At 42.9% G+C, this 27,370-nt stretch overlaps 1 protein-coding gene across 2 annotated transcripts in view; it reads left to right on the top strand.

Annotated features, from left to right (window-relative positions):
- LOC112555257 (thyrotropin-releasing hormone receptor-like) overlaps positions 1 to 27,370 on the top strand; it is a 63,817-nt gene that overhangs the window by 27,083 nt on the left and 9,364 nt on the right. The window contains exon 1 of one of the 2 annotated variants that reach the window (XM_025223574.1): positions 15,255 to 15,500. The exons of the other annotated variant lie outside the window; for it this stretch is intronic. The gene's annotated coding sequence lies outside the window, so the exon portion shown is untranslated. Of the gene's footprint in view, positions 1 to 15,254; positions 15,501 to 27,370 lie in introns of those variants that run through there. 2 annotated transcript variants of the gene reach the window in all.

The raw sequence follows: 27,370 nt of genomic DNA, 5'->3' as shown, positions 1-27,370 counted from the left end.
CGATGGAAGTATGAAGAGTCCAGTGCTTGCTTGTCCACTGATGATGGTCAGATAATTATTACAAGGGGCAGACTATGAGTATCAGCAGATGAGCAGGTTGTGTTACAAGTGTGAAAATGGAGCTTGTGGCACAATAATTACAGCGAGTAGCTCGGACACAGGACACTCAGCACTGAAAATGGCTGCCGATGCACCTATCCGTTCTTCCTTCCATCTCGACTATCAGTGCCAGAGGACTAGCATGGCGTTTTTCGGCTGGTAGCAGTCACGTGGTCATCTGACTTCTGACCTCTGCCAGTCCCATCAGGTATCTTTCGAGTTCTCTCGCTTTGCCAGATGTGTTGTGCGGTCGGTTGCCGCACTTCTCTCGACAGTTTAGCTTCACTCCGGCACCACACTGTCGATGCCTTCGCTTGATGCCGAAAGGTGCGAGGTCCTTGTTGAGCAGGACTTTGGTGGACACGGTCTGAAGCGTCGTCTGCATCGTCTGTCCATCGTCTGTCCATCGTCTGTCCATCGTCCTCTCTCTGAGCTTCTACACTTGATGGTGTCCATCTTCTCTCCAAGCAAAACCACAGTCAATATATTTCAACCAATGAGCTGCCTTGACTGCGAACACGTGGCCACTAGAGCCTTGCTGGTGTTGTCACATGAGAAAACTTTCAACTAGTGATTGTCATCACCATTTGCTGTAGGTGTTAAGCATCTTAAACTTTGTTTCCTAAGCTAGTAATGTATTCATATAGGAAAATTAATCCGTTGAATTTGCCTGTAATATTTTACCCTCGGGCTATCTCATGGCAAGGCAGCCAGCCCTGTAAACAGATGCCACACACAGAGAAAGAACAGCGTGCCCGAGACGAGAGCTGAACTCAGAACCTCCAGCCCTCACTGTATTGGTGACAGGCGCTAACCACTGCGCCCCCTGACGGCCCTGGCTGGATGTATAGAGAGAGGGAGAGAGAAGAGGGGGAACGATCGAGAAAGGAGATGACTCTCGTCACACGAAGACACGTAATTCCGAAGTTTTAAAAATAGAAAAAGAACCGGAAACACAGACGCTTCCTGCAAACATGTGAAGTCGCTCGGAAGAAGACTTCAAATAAAACATGAAAAATGTTTTCAGGAAGGCGGCTCCTGCCAGTGGTCCAACAGTCTTGAAACTTTGGTTGTCTCAGTTCAGTAGTCAGCAGAGAGAGAGAGAGAACAGACGAGAGAAACTTGTTCTGTCTTGTTGTGGCTTCTGTCTACCTGACATTCCTGTTCATCTCTTTCTGTGCTGCTCTCTCTCTCTCGCTATTCCTTCTCCCACTTCCGCTCTCCCTCTCCGTCTGACACATCACAGGCGTCAGCACTGTGTGGTCGTCTGCAACTAGTGTTTCAATTAATATTTGTGTCATAATCACAGCTAAAGACCGCCGCAATGTCTTCAAATTAAATGCCGACTATGAATTTTTTTAGGACCATTCATGTAAAAAAACGGATTTCACTTCATTTGTAGAACTATTGATTGACAGACCGGCGCCAGCAACAATCAGCAAATGGCTGCGAGTCTCGTCTGTGATAAACAAACACCACACCAGTCCAACACCCACACCTGGCGATGGATACAATATCACAAAACATCTGTCGCCCACACTTCCTCTTTCATCTTCTTTACTTCATTTTCTTCATCTCCTTCTTTACTTCAGACTAGCCTCGATGACACTAGAGACAGTCGTGTATGGTGGGCAGTGCATGATGATGATGATGATGACGACGACGATGATATTCTTACTAAATGGTCAATATTAGACTAATAAAATATTTAGTTATTTTACTTGGAAGTAAAGCACCCAAAGGGGAAAAGTGCGAAGGGCACTGAGTCGACTGTGGTTTCCTGTCTGCTGCTCCTAGTTATTCGGTAAAGATGGTGTGAGCAAACAGTTCTTACCTTCAGTTCTGCTCAGTTTATTTATGTACCTACAAATTGTGTTCACTTCTGCTGACATAATCGTAATCTCTAAAATATTCACCCACATAGAAACAAACCATGGGAAGGGGTTCCATCATGTGTCAGGGGCTGCGAACACACTAATGGAGGGTTCCTCCAACCGAGAATGTTTTCCACAGGTAGGTGTACCTGGTCCGGTAGGTGACAGTCTTGATAAGCATGCTTGACAATGACAAACCCTGCTGGCACCTGTGAAGTATAAAAGTTCCACGCAAATATCTTCTGGAAAAAAGCCATAGCAGATACAGAAGGATTTCAAAACATGAAATGAAAACAAGAAAATACAAACAAATATCAAGTAGATTATCCAGCTAGTCTTACAAAGATCACACCTGTTTAAGGGTAAGAAACATAAACTCCAAATCCAGCAATAAGGTATAATTCTTCTTTCTGTCTTCCTTTCTTTCCTTTACCTAAATGGACATCTGTGTGTTGAAGGAATAATTAACATGTAAACATGCTTCTTACTGTGTGTGGGTTTTATATCTGGCTTTTTTAAAAAGTATTTGAGTTGATATTTGTCCAAACACAGACATTACAGCTTCTGGTGCCTGGTATGCCATGGATATTCATTGTGCCTTAAATCATTAAAAAAATTTGTTTGTTGACAGTGCTGACTGTAGCAGGTAAACAAAGCACAAGCTGGACTGGTGTCTAGTTGCCACAATGGTGGTCATTAGGTGGAAAACACGAGAAGGGAAATGTTCAGTGAGCCTCCATTATGTTCTCACTAACAACAACATTTTAAAAAGAAAATAACTTTGTAAGCTTTTTTTCTTGAGTCTCATCCATAAGTTATTTGTAATTCCAGACTTGAGGCTACTGAGGTTTATGTGCAGCCATCAGCACTGGACACCAGTCTCCACTCAGACAGCTGATTAGACAACAAACACCACCACACCTGGGGTCTCCCCACACCACCATCACAGACAGTGCCAGTACAATCCTCCCACAATGGACATTCACTCTTTCTGAACCTTACAACAAGTATTAACCACTCCGACACCCACATCCACACAAATACTGACAATACTGACATACAAATACAAAGAAACTTTCTAGGAAGCTACAACAACTCCTTTGAATAAATAAATCCAGTGTGCAAACATCAACAGTAACAACTCGCTGCCACTCTTAGTTCAGGTTTCTCAAATATAAGACGAACAAACAAACAATACCTTACAATAGGGAAGCAGTAATAAGAAATAATACCTGATAATAGTCAGGCGCTCATAGCAGCGAGCAATGCCTAATAATATGCCAGCAATAAACAAAAACAATACAAAATAATATGCCAGCAATAATCAGAAACAATACAAAATAATATGCCAGCAATAAACAGAAACAATACAAAATAATATGCCAGCAATAAACAGAAACAATACAAAATAATATGCCAGCAATAAACAGAAACAATACAAAATAATATGCCAGCAATAATCAGAAACAATACAAAATAATATGCCAGCAATAAACAGAAACAATACTAATAATATGCCAGCAATAATCAGAAACAATACAAAATAATATGCCAGCAATAAATCAGAAACAATACAAAATAATATGCCAGCAATAAACAGAAACAATACAAATAATATGCCAGCAATAAACAGAAACAATACAAATAATATGCCAGCAGTAATAAGACAATCAGGGTGCAGTGGGGAATAAAAAGAAATATCAAGTTTTCTGCCTTAGTTTCTTTTTAGCTTGGAGTTAGTGTCGAATGTAGGAGCAGCTCAGCTTACATGTCCATAAATATGTCCCCAGCTCACCATCACCACTCTCCACACAGCTCGATCCTGAGGGAAAAAGCATGTTTAGCTGAATTCTTGTTGGTTCCTTTGAAAATGTAAAAATATTTACACGAAATAAATTGTCGGGTAAATTAGTCCCGTGTCATAGTTTCCTCTTCTGTCATTTAGTCCCAAGGTTCAAATTTTAAAACTCTGTCTTTAGGTTACTTTTACTTGGCATTGCAACTTTTTGTTTCCCTGTAATTTACTCTTATTTTTGCTTTCAGTTTTTATGTGAAGCTTTCTCATCGGTTCGATACCCAGAATGCTCTAAAAACCTCCACTTTTTAAAATTGTCCTTTTCTACAAAAGCTACATTACAACCCACGCCATTCTCACAGTTCTAAAATAATGATTCAGGCAATTATGTGTGGATTACACAGGACAGGCATTACAACCGCCATGAAGCAGTAACAAAAACTAAAATAAAATAAAATAACAATCATGACTCTCACCCCGAAAGTTCAGTAGGTTGTCCGCTGGCTCACTAAACTACAACATGCAATTACAAACAAACATCGAGAGGAGTTGTCCCTCAGGCTACAAACAACAACCTTTGCCCTCTCACCTCCAGCTCAACTTGTTTTGTAAAATGTGAACTTTCCTTTTCATATCATACAAGAACGAGTCCAATTCGAAAAAAAAAGATATAAAGGTGTCCAGACTGCAGCTTTTATTTCAATGGACTGTTGTTGGCTCTATGTCCATCCATCTTGTGGATGTGACCGTCCAGCATGGCTTCCTGTAGAGTCGCCACCTGCTGGACAAAGCAGGCAACAGGACTTGAGGTACAAATATCATCACCTTAGCTTTGTCTATGTTCTTCGCACTAAGTATTAAACATTTCTTATAAATGGAATACCAAATACTTTAATTTCACCGGTCTTGAAAGAATGGTGATGATGATGTCTTGCGCCAAATGATTGACAACATGAAGTGCAAAACATGGGAAATGGTGAAAAGAAAAGTTTGTATGATGACATTTACACTTCACAGGTCATCTAAGGCTGTCACATTATCTCTGAGTATTTTGGGAAAATACAAGGTCTTGATTGAATGAATGTATGTTTTGTATTTATGTGCTCCGTCAGGTATGTGACACCTGCAGTTACATTACACGTTGATTTGATAACACGAGGACTGTTTATATTAAGAAAATAAATTTGTAAACATAGCAGAGTTTGTTACGGAGATTTATTTCATGAAACATTCAGAAAACTGTTGAAAGTTAAAACTTGAGCTGTGGTTGAAGTAGCCTGGTACCAATATCAAAAACAAGTGAGACTTATCCAGAAGTGACTTTAGTACAGCTACCCACAGCATCAAGGCCAACATACTTCATCGCTAACATGTCTCATATCCAGTCTCTCCACCTGTCTTGTCAGACAGCCTCTCACAGTAATTGGCCATGTCAGTGGGGGGACAGCACGGTCCTGCTCTGTCTGTATCGTGCCCTGGTCCGCCCCAAGCGAGACTATGGATCCATCATCTGTGGCTCTGCTCGAGAGTCCTGCCTCGAAATTCTCGATCCTGTTCATCGTCAAGGGCTCCGCATCTGTTTGGGAGCCTTCCGCATCACTCCTGTACAAAGTTTGTACGCAGAAGCTGGTGAGCCTCCACTTTCTCTCCGTCGTCTGAAGCTCATGCTCTCCTATGTCTGTAGTTTAAAAGCTCATCCTGGAAACCCTGCATACCCTGCATACCCTGCGTACCCTGCTGTTTCCGGACCTCCGCGTGCTGCCCTGCATGTCATTCGTACCAAGGATCAGAGACCATTACCGCTCTGTGTTGCACCTCACCTACAAGCTGCCAGAGTAGATATTCAACAGGTAGAGCCTCTCCCTCTCCTGCCAGCTCCTGTCTACACTCTTCCAGCTCCGCATACTCGCCTCAATCTTAAAGCTTACAAAAAAATTTGACACCAGTGAACTAATCTTTCTCCAGCACTCTCGGGAACTTCTCTCTGGCTACCCTGAATTCTGTTCTAGCTTTACATGGGTCCAGAGTTCCAAACTGTAGTTGCGGCAGCAGTTTCGTCCTGCCGACCGCAACAGGTTTCTTCAGCCCGACTGGCGGAAGGCTGCTCCAACTTCTCTGCGGAACTTCTCGCCATCTTGCGAGCCTTGCAGCTCGCTCACTGCTCTTCTCAGCAGAACTTCTTTATCGTTTATTGACTCACTTTCTGTTTTCTAAGTTCTTCTTTCGTCGCAACAAGGACATTGTTTTCATGTGGGCCCCTGACCATGAAGCATTCCTGGCAATGTCTGAGCGGACCAGGCCCCAAGACAGTTTGCCAGTTTCCTGGTGATAGCGATCAATAGTATCATCTGACTGTAAGTCTACCCTGGAGGCCTGTGTTCCATCCCTGTGACAACACCACTGGGACACTGGGCCAGAACAAGGTGCACGCCACCCTTCCCTGTCTTTCATGTCATCCTGTGTGGCGGGAGGAGGTGGTTCTTACTAGGCTAAGGTTAGGACACACCTGTACCATGCAGTCACACCTTTTCCGAGATTAATCCCCACCAATTTGTCTTGGTGTCGGGGATGTTTTACAGTTGTGAATTTTTAATAAATTGCTGTAGTCTCCAGAGTTCCTGTAAATATGTCACCAGCTCACCCTTACTACTCTCCACACTGCCGAATGGGAAAAAGTGTGTTTTGATAAAAGCTTTCCTAATGTAGAGCCATCCTATCGGCAGCTTTTTTCCATTTTTAAACAGGATTTCAAGGTTTTATGTTTTGCTGGATTCTGCTTGAGGTTCATGTTTGCTGGTCACATTCCCTCTTTTACCAATTACCCGCCATTTTGTGTTAGTCTTGCTTCCTATGTTGGTTTTTATTGTTTGGGATGTTATTTTAACCTGGGATTTTATTGTCCATGGATCAGTACCACCAGCAGCCACTTTGATCATTTGCACGAATAAGATGGAAGCATTAGAAACGACACTGGGCATGCGCGTCATGGCGGCGGCAAGCGATTGGCTGACAGTCTTTGCCGCCTCCACGACTTTCTTTTGTGGAGATTCAAGGATGCACATCCTTTAACTTACACAGAGAAACAAACAGGGGAGATGAAAAACAAACCAGTTATTTGATGAAGCAAGGCGTTTCTAGGAAGAACTGCGAGACAGTTGATGTGCCGAGGATAGATAACAGAAGCGATGACGAGTAGTGTTCACATACTCAACTCCTCCTCTTCACATGTCGTGGCGATCGTGTCCATTCTGCCAAAAAACAACCTCATTTTCAGAAGAAGACATAAACACTTCATATTGTGTTTTTCCTCTGCTGTAATCCTACTTTATTTGAGATTTTTCCCTTCTCATTTGTTTTTGTTTCTTTGTTTCTGCTGGTGTCTTACTTTTCTTCCCTCTTCCTCTGTTACCTTTTTCTTGCCTGTTTCAGTTCGTGACTTCACCGTGACCAACAGGAAAAGTTAATTAATGTCTAAAACTATCTTTTTTTTTCTTAGTTATAATTTTTCTTCGTCTTGTTAACCTCCTACGTTTATCTTTCTTCTGCCGATTTTTGTAGGAAAAGTCGACCGGCATACATAAAAGGGGGAAAAACTTGCGACTTCTTTCATGTATACAAGCTTACACTTTTTTTATAATCTATCAAAGGACTTTTAAAAATTCCCCTATCTTAAGAAATCACGAAGCACTGAGACACAACAAAAAATAAATGAAACAACCCAAAACCTGTCGCCTGTCTGTGATGTCGATAAGTTGAGGTCGTCGAGACTCTTTTTACTTGGCTTTCCTTTTTCACTTTGGTAGTCTTCCAGACTCATGCTGAGATTCCTGTTGTTTGGTTTTCTTTTTTCTGTTTCTCGTGTTTTAACACGAAGTTTGTTGATTTATGTTTGTTTTTGACTAATGAAAGAATGATGGAGTGGTCTATCATTTTTGTGCTCTTATTTTCTTGACCTTGATCAGCAACATCGTTGATACATCTTAATATATAAAAAAAAGGAGCAGAAATTATGTTTCAGTTTGCATTTAGTCCAGAATCTCTCTCCACACATTTCAGTCCACAAATACCGCAAGGTTCTGTGGGACGACTGCACCTGGGGAAAGCTGAGATGTTCATGGGAGTTAATGGCGAAGCCAAGATGTCCGCCCTGAAGTAACCCTCGCTGACTTTCAATAAAAACAAAAACTTCGTGTAAGCATTTCAAGAAAAGGGTTTGTTGTTTTGCCTGAGGGGGAAATAAATCATCCAGGTACTGGTTTCTGAGTGAAGATTGAATTGCGGGTATCGGTCCCAACCCTCCATCAATCCTCAAAACAAGTTTCCAGAGTCTCGATAGACTCCGAGACATCAAAACCTTTGTCTATATTCGTGTGCACAGAGAAGGTAAAATAAAAAAACAAAGAAAACAGTGAAAGAAAACCCACAAACCAAAGATATAAGTGACTAGCCAACAAAAGAAAGAAAGAATCCGATCTCAATACAGACCGACAGAGACAAGGAGACAAAAATTGAAGCAGCATGGGAGTGATTGATGGAGGAAGAGGAGACAGGCCAGGAGTGTTGCTGGTGGGAACTAATGGCAAGGAGAGAGGGAATATCAGGGTATATAGCGACTTGAAACAAATTGAAAACAGTCTTCAGTCAATCAGTATGGTTGAAACTCAGGTGATCCGCAGTTTATTCCGTTGAATGTTGCGAGATTTCTTGCGCCTTATATACATATTGTATATATTTCTTCTCTTTCTTCAGGTCTTCTAATGAAGGACAATGATATCAACAATGATTTACCACATTAATAATATTCGATATCATCTCAAAGACATGGGTATCTCTAAAATAGTTTCTTTCTTCGTCCTTCTGAGGTAAAAATGTATATCAGATGTTATGCCAGTGTGTTTATCTTTCGTTGTCAGAGAGCTGTTGATGACAATACTGTATAGTATATTATAGTCCGGCATGCAACGCGACTCCCAGATAACTATTCATCCAATCTGGAACCGTGGAGTCCACGACAAGGTGCGAAGCTAAAGTGAAAATACATGTTTGTGATTGTTGATTCTGTAAACTTACCGGACACGAGCCATCCGACCTCTGCGACAAATTAAATGCAACGGCAACAAAAGCGACCGCTGTCCTAAATTAAAAAAGACAAACAAACCAGAAAACTCATTAAAAACTGCGAAACTGGCGTGAAATTATTTTTTTCAAATATCGCGACTGATAAAAATATAGGAAATAATCCAAACTTTCAGAACTTTAGCGGACAGGTCTGGCTGCTGGCTGGAGCAAAATAGCAGACAGCGAAAAAGAAGAAACAGAACGGAACTCAGAGAATGCACTCTAGAAACTTTTATTTTAGAAGTTTTAAACAAAAGCAAACAGAGAACGAAATGCTGGCAAAACGAACTACAAGATGGAGGCAGGGGGAGCCCGACACCTCACACATCTTGAGGTCAGTCCACAGGTCACCGAGAGAAACCAACAAAGTCACTCAGCAAACTCATTTCCGACTGCGGGTGTGAGATGTGTGAGATGAGATGTTTTGCTTTGGTGAAGTATTTGTTCAACGGACACGCAGCAGAATATGAGATCGAACATCAATAGAAGTGAACTAAAGTCCTACTTGTAGTACAAAATGTGAGTGAGTGAGTGAATGAGTGAGTGAGGAGGTATAGGTAGGGGAAGTTTGCAACAGGGGTACCTGTCAAAAATAAGAATAAGGAATTATTTTGCGCCGAGACAGCAGCTAAAGCAAAACAGCCCGCCCTGTAAACAAATGCCATGTGCAGTGAAAAAAAAAAACGTGCCTGAGACGGAATGTGAACCCAGGACATCCAATTGTCGCTGTACTGGTCACAGGCGCTGACCGTTGCATGACGGACTCGGCCGCTCACGTGAATCTCGCTGACCGTGTGAATGACGCGAGAGTCGGTCGACATCCGGGGTACAGCCAGGGTCAAGGTAGTCCTTTCTCCGCCGTCGTACAGTGGTGCCACGTCTGTTAGTTCACACAATCACAGGGAATCACAAGCAAATAGTCCCTGAGGTCAAAGGGCGGACTCAATATTCGATGTGCGAGGTCGTGACAGTGCAGTTCAAATGTTGGCATCAGTCGTCTTCCCTTGATTTCGCCATCTTGCCAGTGGATAACGGCTAATGGTCGTCTCAAGAATACGGATCCTCCAGTGTTTACTGCTCTCTGTTTACTGCCCTCCTATACATTTATACCTCCTCTCTGTTCACTACTCTCCTATACATTTATATCTCCTCTCTACTGTTCTCCTATACATTTATATCTCCTCTCTGTTCACTACTCTCCTATACATTTATATCTCCTCTCTGTTTACTGTCCTCCCATTCATTTCATGCACTCCAGAATTAAGAGGCTGTTTGAAATTGTGAACAGATAAGTATCAGGGAAATTTTTTCCCGATAACACATACTTGAAAAAAAATGTAAAAACTCAAATAAAAAAATCAAATTAACTTCAGTAAACTGAGAAAGTGTCGTCTAATCGCTCTGAGTAAGCCTCAAGCAGGTGTTTGAGATAATTGAAGAAACGTCCGTTGAATATCAGAGAATTTTCGAGAATCTCCGCCCCTCAATTCAGACCTGGAAATTAAACGAAAAAAAAAAAAAAGCAAAAACCTTGACAGCTCTCCTGTTCCAGTGGACTAATTAAAGTGCAATGTGTGTTGTAGCCACTGGACAGGCTGGTGAGATACTGTGTCCTCAGTTGTGGTGTGGAGGTACACACTGACAAACACCATCATGACAAACAAGCTAGTACTTGTGGACTTCATGTTTGTGCACTTAGACATCTACACACCATGTCAACCTAGTGTTTCTTTGGCAATTTAGTATTTTCTTTGACATATCGCCGCCATTTTATGCAATTTCTGCCGATGTTTACTCACAAAACACTTCTTGTAACTACATGGACAGGTTATTTTCATGTTTGTACCGAAGGCAGCAGTTTGCACGGTGTGAAGTTTTGTAAAAGTTCACAAACTAGAAATGTCCTCAAAAACTTTATCAAGTTTTTTTGTGCATAAAATAGTAAATTGTCCATGTTCTTTGTGGGGTTTTGTTTGAAGACATGTGGAGTTTGATGATTGCGAACAGAAAGAAACCGCATTTTTCACTGAATCAAATTAAGGAAGTTCCACTCCGAGATACTTTAAACTGTCGCCAGGAGACCAGACAGAGTTTTACAAATTATCGAGAGACTAAGGATGTTTACAGGGGTTAAAACCAAGAATTTGCTGCTGTTTCCTTGTTTCCAAAGTAACACGAGTTACCGCCCATTACACTGTATCCTTGCAGCAGACAGAAGAAAGTAGTTCGCTTGTTAACCTACAAGTTGCGGCCACAAAAAGTGCACAAGACCACGTGACTCTCTTTAATACAAGTTACTTTCGTAGAGAAGAAAGTGTTTATATTGTGTATGTGAATAGTAATGTCAGCATACAACAGTTTTCTGAGAGACCATTATACCCTTTGACCCTTGATCTCCATCTCACTCTTGTCCTTTTTCTCTCTTTGTGTTTTTCACACACACACACACACGCAAACACATAAAAAACACACACAAACACACAGACACACACACAAACACAAACACAAACACATTAAAAAAAACACACAGACACACACACACACACACGCGCGCGCGCGCTAATTTATAAACTTCCAGAACTAAAGACAGGAGAGAGGGAAAGCTAGAAAAGGGAAAAGAGAGAGTTCTAACGTCTGAAATGGACTGACGAGTAGAGTAGTGGTCCACACATTGTTTGTTATGGGTGACTTACTGAAAGATGCAACACCTCCACCTATCCTCCACACACACAGCTAAAACGTTCAAGGGAGTTAAGTAACTTTTTGACATTGAAGAGTTATCCTTACAAGAGAGAGAGAGAGAGAGAGGGAGAGAGAGGGAGAGCGGGGAGGAGAAGAGGATGATAACCAAATCAGACAAATGTTGCTATTCAATATCTTGTCATCACTAAGCAGGTTGTTTACAGATGTTTACAGAAGGATTGTTGACGTGTACACGAGGATTGTTGACGCCGTCCATTGCACCTCAATGTCCCACTGCGTTCATCAGTCATGGCCGGGTAGAGTTCTTGGAACATCATTAAAAGTGAAATTATCTCAGGCAGACGACAGACCACGTGCTGAACTCTGGTTGAGATGATGATAAGTCAGTTAAGCCTGTTGTTGCCGACATGTCTAAGAATGGAACACTGTCCTGGAAACCGCTGACGAAGTAAGAAAATGTTTATTGTCATGTTGCCTCCCAGACAAAAATCTTTTAACATCTGCTCAGTGTGTTTTGGATGGTAAGTAAAACAAATGATCGTGCCATGGCAAGAAACACTAGCTTATTTGATTGTTGGGAGTCTGTTCCCGTTGGAGAAAAGGGTTATTACAGTTGTGTGTGAAGCATGAGGTCCCCCCGGTGCTCCTCCGTCTAACGATTGGGTGTGAAAGTCCCAGGGGACTAAGCTGACTCCGGGGATTTGTCATCTTCCATCTCTGTAAGTGCTTTAGCTGCTTTTTTATTGTTATGGAGCGCTGGAGACCGGCTGCTGGCTGATGGTAGCGGGTGGATGTCATTTCAAAACGCGAAATGGTTTTTGTAGAAGCTTATGGATCAGATGCCTTGCACGTCCTCCTAATGGTTCGTCTGCTCTTCTTTATGCCATGATATTTTTCTGTAACATCCCACGACTTATTATCAGGACTTTCTCTAAGAACACGGAGGTGTTCACGCCCTTCGTCATTAGAACTTATTTTCCTCTTCTCCTCCATGAGACGTGCGGGTCACATGACCTTCCGGTCGCTGTAGAGCTTGGTATTAAAGACTAATCTCTTCTTATCACATATCTTACCCATCTGTCAACTGGGTCATTGTGGGGAGTGGGGGAGACAGTGGGGTACCCTACACAACCCTCCTTGTACCCCACAGGCCGTGAAAGTGCGAGACACCCCGCGTACCCCGAGGCCGGTTTTTACGAGGGCGATGTGTATCTCCTCCACAATCCCTGAGAGAATCGGGTACAGGATCCACGGAGTGGTTAACTGTGGTTACACTGTGCCTTACAGCCATGGAACATTCTAGTGCTCGGGGGAGTTGGGGGAGGGATCGTTGCTTTGACCTGACATCCAAGCTTTCGAGTTCCTGACGAATCGATTCCCCAGTTCATCAACATCGGGTAAACAACCGTCGGTTAAACCGACTTCAGTCACATACATCGCTTGCTGTAGGTGTGTGAGCTGATCCTTCTGCTGTCCTGCAGCAAGAAACAGTTAATGTGTGAGCTGTGCTGACATGTGTCAGGGACTGTTGTTGTTGTTGCTATTATTATTATTATTATTATTCGTACCCATTGTTGGATTAAATAATCTTAATAATCTTCATTTACCTAAAAATACACTTTGTAGAATAGCGGCCAACATGTGCATGGCGACTGCTGTCACGTGACAGGAGGCATTTCCATGGATGTCTATGAAGGTAGCAAGGTGACTACAAGAGTTGACTGTTTTCCCAAACCATTTTCCTTACCATCAGTTCTGAAAACTGTTGACAGCATTGTCTTGCTAGTAGTCGTGGTGTTGACTGGTGGTAGCCCTTCTCTCTGTGGTCGCCATTTTGTATCCCTGCACCTACCGCGGCCAAGCTACTCTCATGTCTTTTCACGTTTTTCCTGAAGAGATCGGCTGACATCAGCGGCTTTCTACATACTCGGAATATCTACATTTTCCCTAAAAAACAACAACAACTAACTGATCTGACAAGAATGTTTTAACAGCTGGCCAGGTTTTGCTCAGATAAGTCCTGTACTGTTAGCTGATGTCAGCCTTTAAAGAACATTAATTATCTCATTAGCGGAGTCAGCCTGTCAGTGATGTTTATTACTGGTCTGTAATGCTGGAGAAATAAATTATCTTTTCCAGGAGGTGCGGAGGAAGGGTTTGTTTCCCCTTGCTCCCCTTTTGGAACTGTAGAGTGCGAGTGTGCAGAGGTCGTAGTTGTGAAGACAGAGTTGTTTCCTCTTGGAGGTGGGGGGGGGGGATTGGTGTTTTACGCCGTGCCAGCAACTAAGGCTATATTACGGCAAGCAGCCAGCCCTGTAAACAGATGCCACGTGCAGAGAAAGATCAGCGTGCCCGAGACGAGAAATGAACTCAGGGCAGCCAACCTTCACTGTATTGGTGACAGGCGCTAACAGCGCTAACCGTTGCGCCACCGGACCGCTTTTTGGAGGTGGGGATGGAGGTGGGGGTGAACATGGGGGTGAACATGGGGGTGAACATGGGGGAACCCCGGGAAACACTTCTCATCTTTGTACTAACAATGCGATGCTCAAACCCCTGGACACTACTTCTATTGTTTACCCCAGGGCATCTTTATCTCCACATTTTAATTAAGCTGTGGCTCCAGGGCGTGAAACGATATCTGCAGGGTCTGGACACCATCTTCTAGCTTCGGAAAAGGACACTTATCCTTTATTTTTCTATCCTTCCTCAGGCAACGACTTAACTCGGCTTCATAACTACGGCCCACATGAATATTTGTGAGCAACAAAAACATGGCTCAGTCTGGTCTCCGCTGGATGCTTGGCACAAGGGAAGAAGGCAGTGTTCTTCTCTCCAACATGCTGAAGACCAATATCGATGTTTCAAAAAAACAGATTTTGTGGAAGTCTGCACGTGGCGACACGAGGCCCAGGATAATCGGGTACCTGGTCGGGTAGTGCAGCAGATACAAATGTGTTTTCTGTGTTGATTTGAGTCCATAATCACGCACTGCTCGTGCTGCACTTACTTCCCTCCTCTTAGAGAGCTAACATGAGGATGATGATGAGGAGAATTTTGTAAAGCAGAGTGGGGAAGTACGGAAAGTGAAGAGAGAGAGATAGAGAGAGACACACATAGAGAGACGGTTAGCAAGGAAAGGTAGGACTGTTACATTTCCAAGAGACCAACGTCTGAGGATTTTTTTATTTACCAGGCATTTCAAGGGATAACCAGTAGATTAAAGTCGTCTGTCCTTTAACTGATTTATTTGTTCAGTAAGTGCAATTTCCTAGAAGAAATTTTGCATTGTAGGAGGAAACCCTGATGAAATGTCCGCCAAAAGACGATCCTGTCAGCAGGTGGCGCCGCGAAACCACACAAGTGTGTCTGCTGCCAGAGGACCTCTGACCCAGGACCCTACAGTCTACCTCCATGTGTGGACGACAAGCGAGTGTTTTCATCCACCGCACTACCTGGCTGACTGTGAATAACACAGGACCTCTCCTGCAAACGAGGGCAAACAATGTTATTTCATGTGATGTTGTTATGTAGTCCGAGCTCACAGCGAGTGCAAAGTTAAACGCTGTTTACCATCGTGAAAAAGGAAGGAAGGAAGGAAAGAAAATTGTCGGACAGTTCTCCTTTGAAGTCTGCCATGTTTGTCTGTGAAGACCGGGTGGGCAGCAGGTAGGGGAGCCGCGTGCCAGTGCGCGTGCGCCGTGTAGGTGGACTTCTGCAGTCCCCCGTGTGGCGCGCGTGCAAGCGCATGGACACATGTTCAGGAGGTGATGGGGAGGGCGGCTGCTGGCCATGTGACTACAAACAGCCAGTCATCGGCAAGCGAGTAGCAAGTGAGGTGTCATATCTGCTACTTCCAGCTGAGCGCCCTGTCCTCTGTCGTCTGCTTTTGAACTCTTCTCTTTCAGGAGGTAAGAATGTTGGTCTCAAGTTTCTCGCTAAACTGTAGTCACGTGCTGAGTGTGGTATAGCTTGTTTCTTCTTAACAGTTCCGCTGAGTGAGTGAGTGAGTGAGTGAGTGAGTGAGTGAGTGAGTGAGTGAGTGAGTGGAGTGGAGTGGAGTGGAGTGGAGTGGAGTGGAGTGGAGTGGAGTGGAGTGGAGTGGAGTGGAGTGGAGTGGAGTGGAGTGGAGTGAGTGGAGTGGAGTGGAGTGGAGTGGAGTGGAGTGGAGTGGAGTGGAGTGGAGTGGAGTGGAGTGGAGTGGAGTGGAGTGGAGTGGAGTGGAGTGGAGTGGAGTGGAGTGAGTGAGTGGTGAGTGAGTGAGTGAGTGAGTGAGTGAGTGAGTGAGTGAGTGAAAGGTAAAACAATCAGTCTGTCAATCACACCATCATTAACTTAACGGACAACACGTGCTTACATATTTTGTTGTTTCTGATTATACCATCGTGTACTTAACATGCTTACGCTGAAAACTAGGAGTAAGAGGGGGAGTTAAAAACATACAATAGGGGAGAGAATGCAACTAAGATAATGGTGCTGACGAGAGAGAGAAGAAAGAATAACCCTGCAAATGCTGGGTGAAGTAGTGTGAATAGTGAGCTGTGCTTTACAGTACCCGGGGTCAGCTTGTAACCAGTTCACCCCATTCCTCCCCTGAGTACCGTTGGTGGGGGGGGGAGTGGGGGAGACAACTTCAGTTTGAACTGGACTCGAGGCCGTGCGTGCAGCCCGAGGTTCGTGTGTCTAACAGGAAACAATGGAGGTCGAGACTTGCTATCGATCAAGTTTTCTCTCACCACTTCAGTTTTTGGTTTTCTTTTACAAGAGGAGAGGAAAATATTAGACTCCTCCGTCGTTCATTATTCACCTGGGAACCTCATATATTTTTGATGTGATGGCGGATAACTTTTGTTGTGTGAGGAGGTGGAGTAGATTGCTTCCTGGGACTGGTGTATCTATAGACAGTCCAGACAGCAAGCCGGCCATCCGCACATACATGCAGAAATCCACATGAATACATACTCGCAATGTTCGGTGTTCATTAATGTTTGAATTTCTGTCTTCCTCAATTATTATATTTCATTACATTCTATTTCTCTTTGGGGTTCTTAGTTCTTCTCCATCGTTATTTCTTTGCAATTTGTTTCTTGTGGTGTTCTTGGTTGAAATTTGTTTGTAGTTTATTCTACACTCTCTTCATTCTCCGTGTTTATTACAGTTCATTCACTACTATCTTCTGTTTATAGTTTGTCACTTTTGTACTCTATGTTTTCCTGTGAACAATGGCTTTCGACACAGTTTGTTCTGCCTGAGATTGGAACATGATCCGCAGGTCATTAATATTAAACCGCCTCTCACCCAATGTTTGTCTGTAAACTAAGACTTGTGATGTTTACACATCTGAGAAGAACATCGCTCGTTTAAGGATGTGTCGGACCTAATTATTGAAAACGACAAATAATGGCGTCCGTGTCCTACACTTCTCTCTCGTAACACGAAGAACCTCTTACCGGTCGCTGCTTCCAGAAAGACCTCAGGTCTCAGAATCTTGTTAGCTTCCCCCACACATCATCTCAGAGAGGGTTGTATCCTCTCACAACAGTAAATACGAATAACGACTCACTTTCTTTCATTTTTATTTACTTTTTATTTACTTATGTTTGTGTTGCATAGGCTTGAGCCACTGCGAGGCGAGTAAAATTGTACTGAATAGGAAGAACTTAGGAGTAATGTCGAAAGACAAAAGAACCGCTGAAGGAAGAGGTAGAACTATCAGTAAGTTATATACTTTACAAATAACATACAGCATCAACTAATGAACTGATTCAACTGGCAAGAAAAAGTGTCTCTTCACTCCACAGCATTCAGTGTCATCGTCGTCTTGCCCAAGATAAACATTCAGAAGGAGGGAGATCGCCTCCCCCTGCCTGGCTTACGTCCCTTGCGGCCAATCACCGACGGTGTTACTTAGAAGCTGTGCTGCCTTGATTAGAAATGTCTCAGTTTTATTAACTTTCTGCTTCACTGTCCATGTTTCCTCCTGCCAACCTCCTTTAGTGTCTGATACCTGCCCTCGGCACCAACCACTGCTCCTCCGACCAGCGAGTCTTCCGTGTGCTTGCGACCCTCTCCCTCGTCCCTCCACCAGTCTGCCTTTCCATGATCTCAAGAAGTAGCATTAACTCTTTAAAAGAGTATTTGCGAGGAGGTCCTCTTAACTGCTCCTTTAACTGTTTCAGGGAGTCAGAGGTCTGTAGGACTCCTAGAAGTCACATCATGCTCCAAATGTCTGTGAGGTGGAACACAAATATGATATGGAATTACACATACACGTGTATATGGGATAATATATTAAAATCAGAGGCCTATTGCAAATGTCGTCTGCAATAAAACACAGAAAATCAGTTTGTGGATGTATGACAACAGCCCTGCACCCTTTGCCTCAGCTCAGTAGAAACTGTGGACCAACTGTTTGCAGTCTGCTAGCAGTTCCACAACAGGACAACCGTTTGTTTATTTTCAATTTCGAAAAAATGTTTCAGTAAGTCAAGAATGAGGTTTTATTTTAGAATAGCAGCATTGAGTACAAAAGCACAAAATCACTTGTTGCAGTGCTTGTGGTGGCTCACATTGACTTGTCTGTAAGGACCAGGCCCTCCATCTTGTGTTCAGTGATTGGCTGGTAGAACCCACGTGTTGTTCATCAGGAATAGTGTTCAGTGTTGCCGCAGCTTCGTGTTGACTTCCCTTCACTGCTCACTTTTTGTGACAAGCTGTCCTCCGTGTGTGTCTACATGTCCGAGCCTGTGTCCACGGTTGTCGCTCCAGTAATGAAGCTCGTCTGCTACTCAGCTGCTTCAGGCAACAAATCCAAAAATGCGACTTCAGAGGAAGCTGATCTTCTGGAGGTCTGAGCTTTTCTGCTAATTTGGTTTTGCGCCTCGTAATTTAATCGTGCTTCCTTTTCCACCTTCATGTTTCAATTTCACAAGTCATTGGTCAGGACCTGTATCTCCTGTAGAGACTGGCACAAAGTAGTTTGCAAAACAAAATGTCTTTTCCTTTAAACTTTAGGGTAAAACCGCCTTGACATGTAGGTGTCGGTATTATTATATCATTATATAACAGTTGGCCAGCGCCGCTAGGTGGAGGGACTAACGCGATATTACTGAGACAGGTCAGTGGACTGTGAAATCTTTGCAGTCTGTGGACAGGAAGATATCACATGAAGGAGACAAGCAGTCGAGCCTTGCTTTCGTCTTATCTTTAGTAAGCAGGATGAGAAAACTGTTTTGTGCCACAATCTGTGAAAGTTATATTCACACCGCAAGGTGAGGTCTGTATCACACTAAACAAGACATACAGATGGAGGGACAGGCTCTGTCCCATGTAGTGCTAAATATAGCAACATGCTGATTTTACATCAGAAAGAAGTTTCATTGGAAGTATTTGTTTCTGCCTTTACTAAAGCTATTCCTATGAAAACGTGCAAGATATTAATCAACCACCATTGCAGATTCTTTCAGAAGATGATAATAAAAGAAAATAAAGACAGAAGGACAAGAAGGTACACAAAACTTTTGCATCTAATACACAGACACAGTGAACAGCTGTTATGACAATAATTCTGGAACATTTCTGATTCTTCTTCTCCCTCAGGTCTTCACTTTGGGGAGAGAATGAAGATATAAATACCAGACCTCGTCAGCAATGCAGTCTACACACAGCTCATTGTCTAAACTCACAGAATTAAACTAACAAGCCCAGTAATTGTTTACTCATTTACTCAGTTGCTCATCTGCTTATCAATCAACAAATTATAATATCAATTACCATTTCTGGAGTGTTCCGTGACATCAAGGTTTTGCTTTGTCTCAGGGTGATAATTAAATTGAGGGCTGCATCTTCAGGAAGAGCAGATCATTGATTGCCATGGTCGGAGATGAGCTTTGAGTTGATACTGGTGTTGCCCTGAGCGAGAACTGTTAGAGGTTGTGATGGTGTCTTGTGTCAAGCAGTTGCACCAGGACCTTGACCTGATGGTTCAGGTTTGCAAAGATCGATCTGGCCTGACTGGTTTACCTCCTCTGGGCCTCTTGTTTGTCCCCCAACTCCTATGTCGGTATTCAGTTGCGCGATTGGCTGTTCGATAATTAAACAATTGTTCTTCTACACTCAATACCTTTGTTTACAAAACCGGAAGTGAATGTGATCGCTAGTGTGTTTACTTGCCTAGCAACAGTCGACTGCCAAAGGGTTACAAAAGAAACTGTTCAGGTGTGGTCTGCACCCGACCTGCAAGTGAGGATGCTGTTATTGTTGCCATCCGCGAACATAACCCGAGTTTTGGGGTTTTCTTTTTTTTTTTTTGGTTACATTCGACATCACTGCAAGAAGGTTTTATTGTGCTTGTCCCAGAGGGCATCAGGGTCTTTTGTTCATCTTCTGGTCAATACCACTCGCTTCTAGCAGCTGTAAGATTCGGGTGTTGTGGGTACCACCTCTCTCCACCACAAGCAAGACTTGTCACTCATCATTGCCTCTTGTTGGAAGCCAGCAGCACACCAGACCCTTGTCCCCCTCCTTACACAGGTGGGCGGACTTTCCTGAGTAACAAATGGACTTGTGTTGTTAGAGATGCTGCTCGCGCAATATCTACCTGAAACACTGATATCAACTGTCCGTTTGTAAACTAATTACCAGCTCCAGACATTAGTTGATGAGATCCCCTTGCAGCAAGCCTACTTTAGCTGTCAGTGGCCAGGGACACTGTGGCCAATCTTTCTTCATGACAAGCTGTTGGAAGTGAAGCTGCAGAAAACACGAGGCCTTGATTCCAGCTTCCGGTCTTCTTCACAACAGATTTTGTTCTTCGCCGTTCAGGAAGGATGAAGATAGTTTTTGTTCGTGGACCTCTCTGTTTTTACGATTTATGAAATCTCCTGCGATTATATGAATAAACTCCAGAATCTTTGGGTTTACCATTCCTCGACTGATGTTAGTATTAGTAGTGAAGTGATGGAAATTATTACTGACCTTTTATAACTGTCCAAAACAGTTATTGCTCCCTCACTGCTGCGTGGATCTTGCTCCTAGCTTCTGTATTCAATGTTATCTCCATTTACAATATAGTTTTATGGTTTTTTGTCGAAGGCAATCAAATACGATGTTATCACGTGTTACTAATGTATGTTTTTTGTGCATTAATATCATTGAAATCTGAAAAAAAATCTTCAACGCAAGCATCCAGCCACCACTCCAGCAAATGAATTATAAAACAAAACATAATCGCAGTTTTCTGCTGCAAATTGAATAACTTGAATTCTCTATCCGGTTAGGCCTTACAAATGATCACTATTAGTGTCTGCAGCCAGCACAGGACAGTATTTTTTAATATTGCGGAGTGGAATTTTCCTATAACATTGCCATTATTGTAAACAGCACAAACATCCAAACACCAACATTGTCATCAGGGTCGGTGTGTACTTTCCCTGGCCCGTGGTTCGATGCCACTGTGGTCCAGTGCCATCCTGGAGACACAAAAGCTCACACTTTGCTGCACATGTGAATGGTTCCTTTCTAGATGAAGAGAGAATAGCTAGCCTCATCTTGTCCTGTTTGTCCTGTTCGTTCTCCTCTTTACAAAGCTACACTGTGAAGTAACCCAGGTTAGGGGCTGGTGAAAGGTTTCTGTGTGTGAGTAAAAAATAATCTGAGGACGAGTCAATAAGAAGCCGGGGATTACAATAAACCTCTCGATGTCGAACCGCATCTGAAGGAAGTACAGAGCCAAGGAATAGCTGCAAGGCGAGGCCACGTGCTTTTTATTTTTATTTCTTTTTGCTTTAAGGCAGTATTTGAATTCTCTGCTTTTGTAAAGAGGCTGAGTTTTGTGACTCGTATGGGCAAGTAATCTCCCCATTACTAATTAAATATTAGTCTACCATTAAACACAAAGAACCATTTACCACCAGTAATTTCCCTTTATTGCATTTCTTCCTTCCTTCCATAAAGTGAGTTGTTTTTTAAAGAATATCTCGGAGGTTCCCAGCGTTGTTTATTTTCCTCTCTGAATAATGGACTGGGAGGATATGATGTGAGGAAATGAAAATGTGAAAAAATGGAGACAGGGACTCTTAGTGTCTAATTATTCTACTCCAAAACATCCAGATTGCCTCACAACGACAGCAACAAAGCCAACAATCGATGGACACAGTCCCCCCCATGGGGAGAGCCGCTCAACCGCAAGCCTCTCGTCACAGACAAACACAAGTTACCTGCAACAGACAAGAGCTTTGTGACTGAAGGACAGGAGTGTTTCTGAATGTTTGCTATTCCTTTACACTTACAATAGTTCTACTTTTATATTATATATTATATTTCTCACACACAAAGTCTCTCGCCGTCCCTCTGACATTCTCAAGTGTGGAGGACTGTCAGCTGACTAAACGACTAGAAATAAAACATCCCAAAGTGCAATTATCTTTCGATGGTAGTAAACTCACCCTGTGTCTCTACAGCCAGCAGGAGATTAATCCAAAAACATTTCTACCGGATGAAGATTTCCTTCTGACTGCTTGCTGTAGGGAAACAAGTAGCGAGGGACTGGCATCGTGTTAAAGGGGCAGCCAGCTGTCTACACATCGCAAGCTGTGTGTGACACTCTTAACCAAAGCAAGTATCCTTTAGAGGTAGAGCCACGTGGACGAGAGGACCCAGTGATTGTGTAGATGACTAACGAGGGGATGTTGTTTGTCAAACACTGGGGGGACAGGATGGGTGTGCACCACGCTAGCTGCACGAGCTGCCACACGGACTGTGAGCATCCTTTACTAACTGTCATCGATAAGAACGAGAACAGTTATCGATCCCTGGACTGGCTGCAGATGACAAACAGTGCTGCTCCCTTGGTGTTGATCGTCGTGGCAACTGCAGAGATGGAGCGACTGGCAAGCCCCCCTTGTGCCTGTCATAAGCGACAGTCGACATCTTGCAACGGCCACTCAACTCATTTATCTTTGTCAGACATTTTGGTGAATGTGTTTCGCCACGTGTAGTGTCCATCACAGTCCACGCTACCATGCAAGACAGTCTGAAACAGAAGCCAACTATACAAACCTGGGCCGCTTGGTTGTTGGCAGCAGGTGTCGGTGTCTCATGATGGTGACCGAGGTCTGCACATGTCTGTCACATGTCCGTCACATGACCGAGGTTTGCACACGTCTGTCACACGTCTGTCACATGACCGAGGTCTGCACATGTCTGTCTCACGTGTCATGTCGGACATCAGAGCAATTTTCTCGGATGTGTTCTCTAGAATGCTGGAGAAAGCAAAAAGCACTAGGAGGACAGCAGCGTGAGACTCGCCAGATGAATTAGTTTAGAAGCAAATGGACCATCCTGCTGTCAAGACCAGGACATATCCTGATGGTGGAAGAGACAGAGACCAAGACCTTTCCTTATATAACCTGATGTTGAAGCTAAAGATGAAGAGACAAACATCTCCCGAGTTCGCTTTGACTCAAAACAGAAGGAGAGGCTGACTTCAGAAGGAGAGGATGTTTGCTTAAAATGTTCATCTCATCCTGAAATCTCATTTTTGACGAGTTTCGTCTGAGAACGAGCGACAGAGAGTTTTTACATAAACAGGTTGACAATCCTACAAAGTAAGGGTTGATTGCTCCTACTCCTTCCATCCCGAAAGTCAGAAAGACAGTGATTATAATTACAGCAATTTCAACTAGTTTGGTTGTTCAACTCTTTTGTGGTTCACTCACTCCTGTTCATAGTTAACATCGTCAGGCCCTTCTCCAAGGCAAATAACAAAAGGTACAGGTACAGAAATGTCCTTCCATCCTGAGGGCCGACTGTAGTTCAGCATCAGCTCCTGTTCATCCATGACTACTCTCACTACACTTCTGTGTAACTAGCAATAAACTTGAGCTTTGTGAGAGTGCTTTGGTTGTTTATCTCTCTTCTAAAGCTTTTAGCCCGTTGTCATTGTACAGCTATTTGTCGTCTACCTGGACCATGTAATTGTCTTTATTTACTCCTCGTACCTTGCCCTCGACATATCATCTGTTAGTAGTATCAACAGCACTTTGCTTCCAACTAAAGTTCTCCAGGCTCTTTCCATTCTTCACATCTTTTCCGGGGCGTCCTTCGTCGCATTGTTTTACAATATGCAATGTTCCTCTCCCACTTCGGACTTAAAACACTAAAATGGTTTAAATATTTGGTTTTCTTGAAGATAAGCAAATAAAAGAAATGGCAGACATCTTCTCATTCCATTAGTTGTTCTTTGAAGTGCCGCTGAATGTTCTCCACCAGTTCATTGCAGTGAGTGAGACAATGAGTAGTTGTCACACTTTCATTGCCAGCATGGTGTTCGTGAGTTCACAAACTGTGTATGGGTCGGTCCATAGTTCTTCTGGAATTCCGAGTCTTGTCCACATTGCCAAAGATGCTTTAACTATCGCTTGGTTGGTGTGAGAAGTGCTGTAGTTGGAGTAATGACAATTTTGAATCCGTTGTCGAGAGGTTTCTTCATCGTGAATTCCCTACGAAGAGATTGATTCAGTATTTTTTCTATTGTATTCCTCCAGTTCGGCATTTGTCCGTCCCTTGTTAGCACACACAGATATTAGTGTGTGTTTCTTGTCATTTTAAACACTGACGTGTTCAATGCTGGTACAAGGAGGAGACATGGGTTGTCTTGTCAAAGTCCTTGCACCAGAAAAAAACTAGGAAAAAAATCCACAATCAATATAGTTTGATGTTGACATTTGTATTGGGTAAAACTGAGTTAATTATATTAGCCCGGCCCTCTAAAACCATCCAAATTTCTCATGCGGCCCCTTGGGAAAATTAATTGCCCACCCTGTTCCAAGGCAATCTTTGTGATTTTTAAATAATTTGCAATTGTCACGAGAGTTTTGTAGTGTTTGTGACATGCTGTTACACCCACAAACAACTCCTACCACAAACAACTCCTACCATTAACAACTCCTACCATTAACAACTACCATTAACAACTCCTACCATGTTCACTCGTCGTCCGTCCAACTTTCCTTGTTTTCTGTTTTCTCTCTGACATGAGATCTTAAGAAAAGAATTTATTGTGTCTGGTGTGTTGAAAGTCCAGCCTCCCCAAGTCTCCTTCACGGAAAAACACGTGCATCTAGGCTGTCAGAATCCTCAACCTCACATTTGTATCTATTTTATCTATCTATCTTTTCTATCTATTTTATCTATCTTTGTACAAGATTGAAATGTGTGCTTTGTGGTGGTCACTGCAACCTTTGCTTATTTTTCTTCTTTTAAAAGTTTTTAAGTTAAATCACTTAATACACACGCAAGGAAGGCCGTCTGTGGTCACAAAGAACAAATGCTATTTATTCTCTAAGGGCATCAACAGAAAAAGCAGTCGAAAGTAATCTCAGATGTCCAAGGGCGAAGAAGATGCGACAAATATGTTTGACCTTCTGTAAATAGCGGCTGCAGGTGTTGCGGATGATGTACTGGCCACAACGCACTCAACATCGCAACTGACACAAGAAGTTAGAAATAAGACACGAGAACAAGAAGAGAAGAAGAAAAGACAGTAAAAAAGTCAAAAAGAATTTAATGATTTTGGGGACACGTGACAGGTTTTGACTCAGATGGCGAGGCAGGCAGGCAAGGAGACCAACAAACATTCAGAGAATGAACATTGAACCAAGAGATGAGTTTCCAGAAGAGCGGCCATGCAGTCTAAGGCCATCAGTTGTGTGACAAAACCAATTACAGGAGGAGGCATCAAGCTGATTATTTGAACTAAAGATTCCTACACTAAGCTCAGTCCAGTGAACTTGCTGTACAAGTGTTGGACAGTCCACAACCTGGCACAAAGCGAGCAAGAAACAGTAGAAACATGGCCACAGCAGGGAATGGACAGCAGGGAGGCTACGATAGCCAGTCCATCTTGTCAGACTGTAGGAACTGGTGGACAGAGACAGAGACAGAGACAGAGCAAACATGTTGTCTTGAACTGGTAGACAGAGACAGAGACAGAGCAAACATGTTGTCTTTAACTGGTGGACAGAGACAGAGACAGAGACAGAGACAGAGCAAACATGTTGTCTTAGTATTAACAGGCTACTTCACTCATTGCTTGTTGAAACTTACTGACAACAGAACAATGTGGTCAGTCTGTAATGACCAGTTGTAAAACTCAACAGACTAACGGTGTGGATGTGGATGCAATCAGAAGTGGATGAGCACTTTAACCACGTGACTAAGGGCAGCCATTACTGCTCAAGCTGGTTTCAAGGATGTTTTATCTTTGCTCAAACATATTTTTACTGATCTCTCATGAAAAACATCCGACACCACGCCTGCAGCTATCAGATGGCATGTGACACTATTTCTGACTGGTTTGATCATAGGAAAACAAACTGTTGTTGTTGTAAGTAATTATTATTACATTGTTATTATTATATTTTTTGCTTTCGTTCTGAGAAAATACCATTCCACCACAAAATGGCGTGTGTGAGCTGGAGACAAATAGACAAAGTTCACATACATGATATAATATTTGTCCTTTTCCATAGAAACAAGCCTCGAAAAGGTTTTCCATAACTTCGCACTCATTTAATTCACTTTGAAATCTGTTTTTCTTCTGACACTGAAGGAGGCCAGTGTGAAAATCGATGATAGATGATAAATGAAACATTAGCTGTCCCCTGACTACCCTAGCTGCCAGTCGATAATGATTCATGTCTTGACCTTTGCCCTGAGTATTAACAGTTTTAGCTTCTATGGGTATATTATTTCACTATCTAATGAGGCAATCAAAGGCATCTTGCTGTGTAGTAGCTGTAGCCTGCCCTGCACAACACGAGGCCCCCACACAGCCTGCCTCCCGAACAGGGCCTCCGAGCGGGGTCAATAGTTCACAGAGGTTAGGGGTAAAATGAATTAAATCACACAATCCTAAGAAATTTATTACTTGTGATACAATGTATTATATAGCAATAAAATTCTATCGACGCTGCCTTTTATAAAAATCAAATAAAAATGAAATATTCGGTGCTTGATGCAATCTTCATTTTATACATCGTCTGCCATTTTCGCACAGCTAACAAAAAAAAAAGTTACTTTGGCTGCAAATTGCATTTTGCTGTTCAAATTTTTCTGACTTGCAATTTCTATGAATATTTTAATGTACCAGGCATAATTCTTTTTTAACAATCTTTTTTCTTCATTCGTCCATCTATCCACGGACCCATTGACCTTTTTATTACCTCGTTGTCCGCCATCCGGTGCCAGCATGCATTCAGTGAGAGTGGTGCCTCGTAGACTGCAAACACCATCAATATAATTTTCCAGAACAATCAGACAAGCCATACAATTATTTTCTCATTCTCTTCATGGAAAGCTTGAACACAAAAAGCAGTCGATCAGAGATAGTACCATCAATGACTGGGAAACATGTTTTTAAACTGTTGGCAGAGAAATGAGCCACAGCAGGACACCTCGGGGAAACAATCGGCAAAACTGTGGGTGTACCTCCTAGGTAATCCATAAGAAGAGATTATACCAGGGTTTGACACCTCTGACCACACCCACCGTCAAGTAACTCACAAAGGTTAGTCAGTGTAGCACTAGTCTCTCTGTCACTCAGTGGTAGTCATGACAACAAAGTCACGCGCCCATGATGTCCTCCTCTACCACCAGCGACAACCTCCACAAGACAGCAGACATCTATCTCCAGCAGCTACAATCGACTACAACCTGTGACATCGATAATCAGGTCGTTCAGTGACCTCGTTAGTTGTCTTTATCGTTGCTTGGCTGAGAG

This window comes from Pomacea canaliculata, linkage group LG14 (assembly GCF_003073045.1).
Source record: "Pomacea canaliculata isolate SZHN2017 linkage group LG14, ASM307304v1, whole genome shotgun sequence".
Lineage (NCBI taxonomy): Eukaryota > Metazoa > Mollusca > Gastropoda > Architaenioglossa > Ampullariidae > Pomacea > Pomacea canaliculata.
The sequence above is the reverse complement of the archived record's forward strand: the minus strand, read 5'-3'. Positions and strand labels throughout refer to the sequence as shown.